Below are 11,018 nucleotides of genomic sequence, written 5' to 3'. Positions count from 1 at the left end.
TTACAAAAAAAGTGATAACTTAAGAGGAAAATGTAAAGTACACTAATGGTGATGTTGTTGTTGTTTTTTTACATTCTTGATTGTGTAGCATTGTTGAGTATTGATGGGTTAGTTTGGGTAGGACCAAACTAACCCATCAAGTTAGTTAACCCATCATTAGTTAATTAACCCATCATTAGCTTCCTCTTAATGCATTTCGGACATTAAATGTACATTTATTAAGCTTATTGACAGTATGTTGCTCATATTCTCTGTTCTGTTATTTATTGTTTTGTTTTTCATTAATAAAATGTTTAATAATTTTTTTAAATGTTCAAAATAAAGCATATAGAATTCAATAAAAAAAATTACTGGACAGGTTTGACGTGGTAAGATTCCATCAAATCTGCACAGAGAAGGCTGAATCTTAACATTTCTACACATTTGCCACCCTCTGTCCAGGGGCCTCACATCGGTTCTCTGAGAGGATCTGTTATGTCTGAAATCGAGAAAAGCCTATAACTTCTTCTGTACAGCAGCGCCCTCTGGTGGGCGGTGCCCCAGGGGCCCCTGATGCAAAAGCTGAAAAATATGCGTTTGGTTTTCGGAGTGAACTTTCCTTCTTATTCAGCCTTCAGTTGTACTTAGCTCCACCCTGTCATGGAGAGAGGGCTTGCAAAAAAAATACATTGCGACAAACAAAAAACAGTCCGGTGACGACACCCACTTCTAATTATCAGTCTAATTAAACACAGGGACCAACAACTGAAGATGGAAAATATAATTGATGATTAAAAATATATATTGATCGAAGAAACATAGAAACATGACTGTAAGCTCACACTCTAATCCAGTAACAATGTGTTTAGTGATTTCAAGACATCGAGTTGTATCTTGACTCAACAGCATTCAATGGCTTTGTTTTCAGCTACTTTAAGAAATGTAAATTCAAATACAGTCATTGAAAATGAATTGACCATATCCACTCATTTCACTACCTTTAGCTACACACTGTGGGGGAGCCGTGAGAAGCAAGACAAGCCCTTGGATTTATCTGTAAAAATGGTTCTTCACATAGAAATCAGTCACGACGTTTTGACGTTACATTACAAACTGTTCACACATTGGTGAATCAAAGCAATTAATAGATGTCAAACGGTTACGTATACAGTAACAGGAGAGCTATAAAGTACATTGCGCTTGCAATAGGCTACTTTTGCTCTTTCTTCTCAGTAAAACTTTGAATGCAGGACTTTTTACTTCACTGCTGTAGTAGTACTAGTAGTAGTACTGGATGGGGCTCAACAAAGCCCTTCTATCTGGAGTTTGCATGTGCTACCCCTGTCTCCGGGTTCCCTGGCAATTTATTTGTCCTACCTGAGGATACGGATAACCTTCGTTTTGATAATAGAGCCAGTGGATTGCAAGTTACTCCAATTGATTAATGTTAGGTTTTTTTTATTGAGTAGTAACATTTATTTTGGGCTACATCTGGTGTTAAATATTAAAGTGAATTGTAGTGTATAAAGTGCCAAGGAAGACGCAGTAATCAAACTCCAGACAGGTCATAGTGGTGGTGATAAGTTACATAATGTACGTGACATAATAAATAAAAATGCAGTTGTTTTTGATATGCCTTGTCTTTGCATTCAAAGAGTTATTAGTTAGTGTAACAGCCCCTCCATCCACACCAAAGCATTGTTTTGTAGCACAACTGCACAGTAAAAGATGAAATCTACCGTTCATGTTCTGCCTGGATTCTAATATTCCTCTGAACTCAATATGAGGCTTCAGCAGTCTCATTGACCTCTTTTATTGAACAGAATCACCTTGAAATGTATCTTTGGTTAACACCAAACGTGTGTGGCTCTCCCTCCTAATTCAGTTCATCTGCAAGGGTGTGTCGTTCAATTGCATCCAACATGTCTTCAACATTAGCAGAAAGTTACATATATCACCCAAACAAAAGGTAATTTGGCACATTCCAAAATCTAATCATCAAATCAATAAAAAGAAAAATTCCGTATATTTAGATAGATACAGAACTCCCCTCTGTATGTACCAAACTGTGATTGTCATAGACACCGTCCAGATCATCTGTCCGTATCATGGTGTGTTCCTGCCTGTCACTCATCAATGTGATAGTGGACAGACTGGGTGAGGACGTCACTCAGAGCCACACAGTCTGGACACGTTAGAGAAACGGGACACAGACAAGGACTAATCACAAAGTCCTTGTCCCACATATGGGCGGTGCATGTTGATCTGTTACATAATGCTCGTCCAAGTTCAAACATCAGATCCTATCAGATGGCACAGCTACACTTAAAGACAGCTCCCTGCTCCTTTTCTGCGCCGTGATCATTTTACATCACTGTGGAATCATTTCTTGATGTTCTATATGTCAATATGACATACCTGTTTGCAGTCCTCCAAATAAAAAATTTGAAATGAAATGAAATGACAAAATACATTGTTTGTCACTGCCCTTGAGAGAGACCCACACTTTTTGGGCGACATCTTTGAGTCCATTTTCTAGTTCATAATGTAATTCCATCCACCCTAATGTCACCTGACTTCCTCCTTTGCTCAAGTCATTACTATGTCCACAAGAGTTTTTGTAAACAATCATTATATTTTGGGGCTTTTGCTGAAACGTCAGATGTGGCCGTCCTTCTTGTGAGGACTCTCTCATAAGTGATTGGAAACCACAACAGTGGTTGGTAGCTTCAGCCCCCACTGGACTCTGACCGTTTACCAGAGTCTTGAGTTGTTAGTATCAGTGAATAAACTGTTATCTGCAATTATCTGATGAACACACTGCTACTTCTTTGGGGCCTTCTGATGCTTTTAAGGGGCGCCCCGAGGGTCCAAAAGGACCCAGCGTCCACGTGTGGCGAGTTGGGAGTAAGAACGTGTTGCACGAGTCCTTTAAGAGAACTTGATGCGTTCAACAGTTTTGTCCTTCGGCACGAACAAAATTCAGCAGAAGTTGTTTCAACAAATAAACCAGAACGTTGTCTGTTTGACTTGAAGTGAGGGCGCCCTCTATAGGCCGTAGTGCTTCTGACAGGAAATAAAGGAGGAAGTAATGGGAGGTTTTTATACAGCAGCAAAATCCTCAGCGGGAGGAAGTCAGGGAGGAAGTCCGGGTGGAAGACATTAATACATTAATATGGGAGGTGCACGTGGTTATTATTGTAACCATGACAAAAAAGGTGATGATGACTCTTCTGTACCTGTACTACTATCACACCAAGTGTTAGCATCCATCCATCCATCCATTATCACCTCTTATCCGGGGTCGGGTCGCGGTGGCAGCAGGTTCAGCAGGCCGACCCAGGCTTCCCTCTCACCCGCAGCACTTTCCAGCTCATTCTGGGGGATCCCGAGGCGTTCCAAGGCCAGCCGGGAGATATAATCCCTCCAGCGTGTCCTCGGTCTTCCCCGGGGCCTCCTACCAGTTGGACGTGCCCGGAAAACCTCTAATGGGAGGCGTCCAGGAGGCATCCTGACTAGATGCCCGAACCACCTCAGCTGACTCCTTTGGACACGAAGGAGCAGCGACTCGACTCCAAGCTCCCCCCTGATGTCCGAGCTCCTTACCCTATCTCTAAGGCTGAGCCCGGCCACCCTACGGAGGAAGCTCATTTCGGCCGCTTGTATCCGAGCGGCCGAAATGTGTTAGCATGTCACTGATAAATACGCCGATAGTCTTACCACTGAAGTGAAGCAACAATTAAACACATAATATGTGTTTACTTCTTGAATTCTTGGATTTAATAATGACTGTAAACTTTGGAGGTGTTCCCCTAATTTTAACTTCCCCAAACCTGCACAGTGAAAGATGACATTGATCTGCCTAAAACTAAATAACCCTTAACCACAGTGTTGTAACATCCTACAGGATAATCATTTCCCAACAGTTTTTGAAGGGACAGACAGATGAAGTGGTCCTGCTGATAGCGCAGATCACGAAACACTTTGTTCTAAAGGGCAGTTCTACTCGGCGTAGATTAGATTACTTTCTGTGCATCACGGTCCATAAGAACATCCTCCTGCCACTGTCGCATCATCTGTGATGGATCGCATTCTCATCGTTCTCTCTTTATTTCTGTCACAAGCGTTCTACATTTGTTGTGAATAAAACTCACAAAACTTGTGAACAGTTGGCATTCATCAGGTTTAATGAAGCTGTTTATGACAAGTTGAGAGAGTTTGCTGAATCTGGTCCGGACAAGCCTCACAGGAAGAATGCTGCCATCTCCATTCTTTTTTCTCTTTTTCTTTTTTACAAGCAGAAGTTATGCAAGCAGCAGATGAAAAAAAAAGAAGGTAAAAAGACTTGAGTGAAAAACTGCTCAATAAAAACAAAGGTTTCCGTGGACGATGCAATCGCTCCTGGTCACTCAGCAATCGTCTGTGTATTTGCATCCTCACTAATCTCAACAGTGTACCCAAAACACACTCACAATCTACTCGTCTCTCATTGTCATATTCACTCTAACACTGTGCAACACCACAAAAGGAGATGGTGAGACAATGAACAAATTGATAAGTAAAGTGATGAACTCATACATGCTCGGCAAGTCTAAAGAAATGTGACGCCTGTCTCCTGCAGCTCCAGGCCTCAGAGGAGTCCCTGAAGTAAACATTTAGATAACCGCTACACCCAGGCGGGGGTCGGATTACTTTGAAATTCAGTCAGTTACTGAATGCAAATGATGTAGCCATTTTTTTTGCAATTAATATAATTGAATAATAAAAATATATGAATATATTTTAATTTCACTTTAAACATCTCAAAAACGTTTCCAATGCAAATAAAGTTTAAACATTCCAAATTTAAAGTTGGTGAAATCAACTGACCCTTACAAAAACCATGCCAACAAAGAGTGTTGCAGGGATGGCGTATTGTTGTCGGCCAACCAGGAAGTCACTGGTTCCCTTGATAAAAAGCAACTTTGGATATTGGATTATTGCCGAATAAGCTCTGTGGCAAACAAACGTTTCTGATACTTACACATTTTGTTTAGCAAGATGGCGCTTACTGATCACACCCATCCACACTGGATAATACAAAGCTCATTAAAATGCTTCTACGTTATGAAAGCAACAACACTAAACAACAAACACTCACCATTACCCTGCCCTACATAAACCCACTACCGCTTGTCCTCTTGTTAGTCTGATATTATTTAGTCAGTGATACTTTAGGATATAGCTACCTCCAATTGTGATAGACAAGTTGCCACAACGACCTGTCCATCAGGTGCAACCTCTTCACCCTCCCGTCCAAATATCGTCACTTCTGGCTCCACAAAACCAAGATGCCGACAGTCAAATAAAGAAAAACCATAGTCCATAAAGAAATGAGTGACGTCACGGTGACCATGTCCGCTTCTTTTAGTCTATGGCTTCAGTAGAACAATGCTGGCATTGGAACATCCTTGATGATGTCTAAACCTTGAGCTGGAAGGCCTCCTGAACCAGTGAGCACTGTCCATACACACACTGGCCTGTGTTTACACTGGTGCAGGTTTAATGAGAAGGCAACACAGCTCAGCAGGTGGTTGGTGGTTGGAACATGGCAGATAAGGAATCCCAGTCCAACACTGCAGACCCGACACACTGAGGACACTGTAGTCACACTGTGAGGAACAAAATGTGAAACAAGATCAGACGCCTTCTTTTTTCTTTTTCTTTTTGGACTGTTTACTGCAGCATTGTCACAAACTGGCTCAGGGAATGTGACGAGTAGCGAGTCTCTGCAAGAGACTTACAAAATGTGATTTATTAAAACTAAGGTGAACACAGAAAAAACTGCCAGCGTGTTCTCCACCAGGTGTGTCTGAAACAACCGCTGCTGTATTGAGTGAATAAAGTTCCCATTGGCTAAGCCCCTGTCTGAACACCAATGAGCTGTAAGGCGTCGTAAAACACCCCTCATTCAAAAACAAGCGACGATGTATGCAGGCAATAGTCTCCTGAGACACATCGTAGAACATTTACAAAGAAATAGAACTCACCAAGCTCTTTGCCGCAGCACCCCAAAGGGCACTTCATCATGTGTTCTCCCCCTACACTTGCCTCTTTATCTGAAAATGATATTTCCTTTTGCTAAGGTTACTATACTTATATTGTAATTATTTTCTGTGATAGTCAACATCATTCACTGATCATGATGTCCTTTTACGGTGGTGTTGACATCCATGCAATCGCCTGTAATGTGACCAGGTAATGCAAAGCGAGTGAAACAATCAAATTAGATTAGAAACTTTATTAATGCCATGCCACAGTGTTGGTGGGGATGTTTTGGTACAGCATGGTAGCTCAGTGCAAAAGAAAGAGAGAGAGAGAAACATCATAAACCATCACAACAACGCACATAGAAGGGAAACACATGAATGTGAACAAATGTACAGACAACATATATGATGTGTACAGTTCAGTTCCCCAGAATACCAACAGGAAGAAAGTACAATGGTTGATGTACCAGTACAAACCAGTCCACTTTGTGATCAGTCGACAAAAAACATAAGAAAAGAGCGTTAGTGTAGAATTCATGCACTCTAAAAGTGTCTTTATGTACAATTTAAAAGTGTTTAAAAAATGATAGTTGTGAAACAGCTTTAAAAATGTACTTTAAAAATGTCAACTCAATTTGAAAGCAATTGTGCTTGTCTAACTAAAAGTGTCCTGCTTGTTGTTCTGCTCATACCCATGAAAAAGGTGCCTGCAGAGCAATACGGGAGCTTGTGGCGAGGGGGCCTGGCAATGGGGGCGAAGTGTTGTGACTGCTGTAGGAACAAAACATTGCATAATAAAGGCCTACCAGTTAAACAGAGATATGAAAATCAATAATGAAAAAGGAGAATTAGGGAATTAGGTGGTCAGCTGGAGCAGTGAAACAGTTTATCCTGGAGCTCAGGGACCAAAAACAAACAAACGTAACTCTGTGAATTGAAAACTACTAATGTAGTTCATGGACACTTCAAGGTGCACGTTTGTACTCTGCATGACCCATTTGATGATGAATGCTGTCAGCTGTTGATGCTTTCAGATGCATGATGGGTCGCTGGTCCAGGTTGAAGGGCTAGCTGTTAGCCTTTGAGGGCTAGCTGTTAGCCTGCTGTTAGCCTTTGAGGGCTAGCTGTTAGCCTGGCCGCTCGTCTTTGAGTGTGCAGCTGCTCTGCTGCAGATACGAGCCGGCTGATAGGGCGGCAGGAGAGAGATAGCATCCAGATCCTCCAGCAGCCTTGACAGAGACACGCCGCCTCGGTGAACTCCTGCAGTCGCAGGTGGACCTGTTGACAGTCTATTCCTCCAACAGGCCTCGTACACAAAACAATCAATCTTAGTGCACGCAGAGCACAAACGTCTGTGAGACTGTCAAGTCAAGCACGTGTCAGTATTTCTGTATAGTTCCACGGTCATATACAATATATGTTTTTTTCACATTAGGCTACAAACTTGATTTACATCTGCTGCACTGAACATGACAGAAATGACTTAATAACTGTAAGGAATGAGTGACGGTAAACTTTACTGCTTCCTATAATAAAACTACTGCTTTTGCGTTATAAAAATGGAGGAGTTAAAATTAGTGACGGAGTTGAATATGTTATTGGACAAAAACGGCTGTTTTTTCTCAGTGAATGTTGGTTTGTTGAATCATGAGTGGGATCTTTCCCAAACCGCAACCATGTAGTTATTCATAATCCAATAACACCTTAACACAGTGTTTGTAGATACAAAATATCAGAAGCATGCATCATTTATATTCAGCATATGCAGATGAGAAAGCACTTGTTTGATTTTTTTTATTATAAGTCATTTGTAACAGTTCTGTACCTGAACACATCTCACACACACATATGGCGTGTGGTGTAATGTATGGGCTTATTATCCCACGGGTCACCGGTGTGCAGGACACTTCTTTATGAAACGCCTTTAATTGACAGATGGGATGTTACAGCAGTGATCAGAGTTAATACAGCTGCCCTTGTGTTATGAAGTCTGCATGAAAGGTATATTAATACATTTTTATGAGATCCGTCGGAAGAAAATTGGAACAGAAAACCAAAAAGGGCAACAGTGTTCCTTCATCACAGATCTCTTAGGATTGTTAAAATATATCATCTGAAAAAGAAATGTTACCAGTACAACATTTATCCTTTGGGCTGACAACAGCCTACTCGTGGCCATGAGATACAGATGTGAGTGGGGGCTTTATTACAATAGCTCCGCATGGGAAGGGATGGGAGTAAATATCACTATCGGGCTGTGACGCAGGCAGCGACAAGGAGAAAGCTCTCCCCTGTGGCCTTATCAAGCCAACAGTGACCAGCTGTTACTCTGTTGTGGAGACAAAAGGCACCTTCTTGCCTGAGAAGTCTTTTCAAAGAGCCTGTCAAGTTCGAACCAGGTTAAACCCATAGGTGTAAGTGAGAGTCAATAAGGGACAATGTATTGCTAGCGTTTAACACATTATTAACCAACCCTTTGTTCAGGCTTCCTAGAAGAGTTTGAAAAGTTGCTTTCTTTTCTGAATTATCAATGCACTTCCTCTTCTCAATGTCACATTACTTGGTAACTTGTTACAATAATGTCATTACTGTTTTATCAGTAACAAAAGGTCATTTCCAAAATGACAGTGACAGGCGGTGTGCTATTCTTTTCTTCATAAACGTCACCTGCTGTGCACTGTGTTTTGTGAAAAAAGCAGGTAGGCTACTACTCACCATCTGTGGCCTTTTATGGTACAGCCTGAAGAACAAGCTGTGCCGTCACTACCCGACAGTCCAAAATCCAACCAATATCCTGTCTTAAGTCCCAGCTCTGGGAATGCTTTATCCAGCTGATTGGCATTGCTGTCACACTCCAGCTTGGAATATGAGTGAACTGCTCACAGTAGACAGCAGTGCCCCTGAACTCAGGTACCCTCTCAAAGCACTCGGCACGTTTCTGCCCCGAAGAGGAACAAAGCGAGTGCAGCATATCTCCTTAGAGCTATTTGGATACAAAGATGCTGAGTGGACGGGTCTCGAAGACGCAGCAGTGGATTGTTAGCATCGCCATGTTGAGAGGCAATAGAAGCGCTCCACATCTCATAAAGCACCTTTTAAAGTGGGATCTGGATTCATACCCAGAGAAATTAAGTTACTTTGAGTGTTTATTTTAATATGTTTTACCTTTCATATGCTTTAGTTACTGGGCTGTGTTGTATCAGTGAAGAAGTACAGATGATGCACCTGGTCACAGATACAAGCCAGTACTCATCCTCCTTTACCCTCAATGAAAACTGAGACTTTGTTTGAATTGACTGACTCATCACACATGTATGCTTATTAAAGGAAGCGTTTGTCCTGTTACCTGTAGTGCTTTTAATCAATCTATATTGTTTTGGTGAGAGTTCCTAGTATTGGTGATATCGGCCGTGGAGATGCCTTCTCTCAAATGGAATGGGACTAGATGATACTCAACTCGCAGTGCTCAAAGCTCAACAACCATGTGTCTTTCCAGAAATCCTGATCCGGTTACTCAAGATAACCCAGAGAATTTGTTGTGAGCGGTTTCATGTCGGAACTATTTTCTCTCTGTCCAACGACACCCATCCATGACCGCGCAGGAGGAAGCGACACAGAGACGCAGCACAAGATGTAAACATCAATGGCCGATCTCAGATAGCTCAGAGCTGGCAGTACCGAGTCGAGACGCATGCTTCTTTCTGCGCGTTGATACGGTTGGTGGGTGTAGATGGATAGAGAGAAAATAGTTCCTACATTAAACTGCTCACAACAAAGCCTGTGGAGTTACAGTATGTTTAGCTTGTCACACCAAAACAATCAGAGATTGATAAAGAGCACTACAGGAAAGAGGAAACATTAGTTGGTAAGAGATGATAACTTCATGATAACTTCAGTCATGTCAAAGTAAAGTCAACCGTTTGTGATCGCACCGACGGTCAAAGCCAAAACAAAAGGTTGATTTGTTGTTGCGTAGTTATGAAATTGTATGTAATCCAAAATGTCCGTGTGAGCAGCGTCCGAAGCCACCGGAGGAGGAATGGCGTGACCTTCTCGGCTTTCTAAGTCTTCTCATTCAAATCAAGTCATAAAGGAACATCACAAAGAATTCTACAGTTTTAATATTTATTATAATATCATGTTGTCATAGTGAAATAAATAATGGATGCACACAAATATAATAAACACCATACATTTGACATGGAAAAGTAAAGATCAGTACAACTGACAAGTTCTGTCAGGCCCATTCAATAAGAACTCACACTTGTACGTTCTGATGTCCGGCTCCACAACACACACGGTACTGTAATTCAGTCAAAAGTGCTATAATAAGTATTACATTGCATGTGAACAGATGCTGTGCACCAGAAAACACACTATGCATACGTTGCAGGTGTCACATATATGCCATAAATCATAAATATATGATAGTGTGTTGAAAAAGACCATATAGTTAGCTAACATCTCAGTGTCATGTTTAGCTCTCTGTTAGAAATAGTGCAGACATTAAGCAAATTTAAGTAGACGCACATCAACTGATGTGACCCATGCAGCTCGTTCCACGGCAACTCAGCATTAAACAGCAGACAGACACAGTGAGGAGATGAGCTGATGAACATAGTGGAGGAGTTATGTTTGTGAAGAGGACACAAACACCACTCCAAATTCATACTAATAGTGCTTCAAAACTTAACTTCAAAACTAAATGTGTGTATCACTGTTTGCTGACATAAACCAATCATTAGAATAATAATGAATGGTTTGAATACAGTGGAAACACAACGAAGAACCTCGTACCAAAACCTCACGAGGTTCTTAAAAGTACAGTCCAATAGAGCAGACTTCTCTCCCTCATTGTACTAACATATATATATATATATATATATATATATATATATATATATATATATATATATATATATATATATATACACTTAACCCCGAATTGCTCCCGTAGCTGTGCCTATGGTGTGTGAATTTTAGTTAGTCCTGATAGGCAGGTGGTACCTT

This window comes from Cyclopterus lumpus, chromosome 7 (genome assembly GCF_009769545.1).
Source record: "Cyclopterus lumpus isolate fCycLum1 chromosome 7, fCycLum1.pri, whole genome shotgun sequence".
Lineage (NCBI taxonomy): Eukaryota > Metazoa > Chordata > Actinopteri > Perciformes > Cyclopteridae > Cyclopterus > Cyclopterus lumpus.
The sequence above is the reverse complement of the archived record's forward strand: the minus strand, read 5'-3'. Positions refer to the sequence as shown.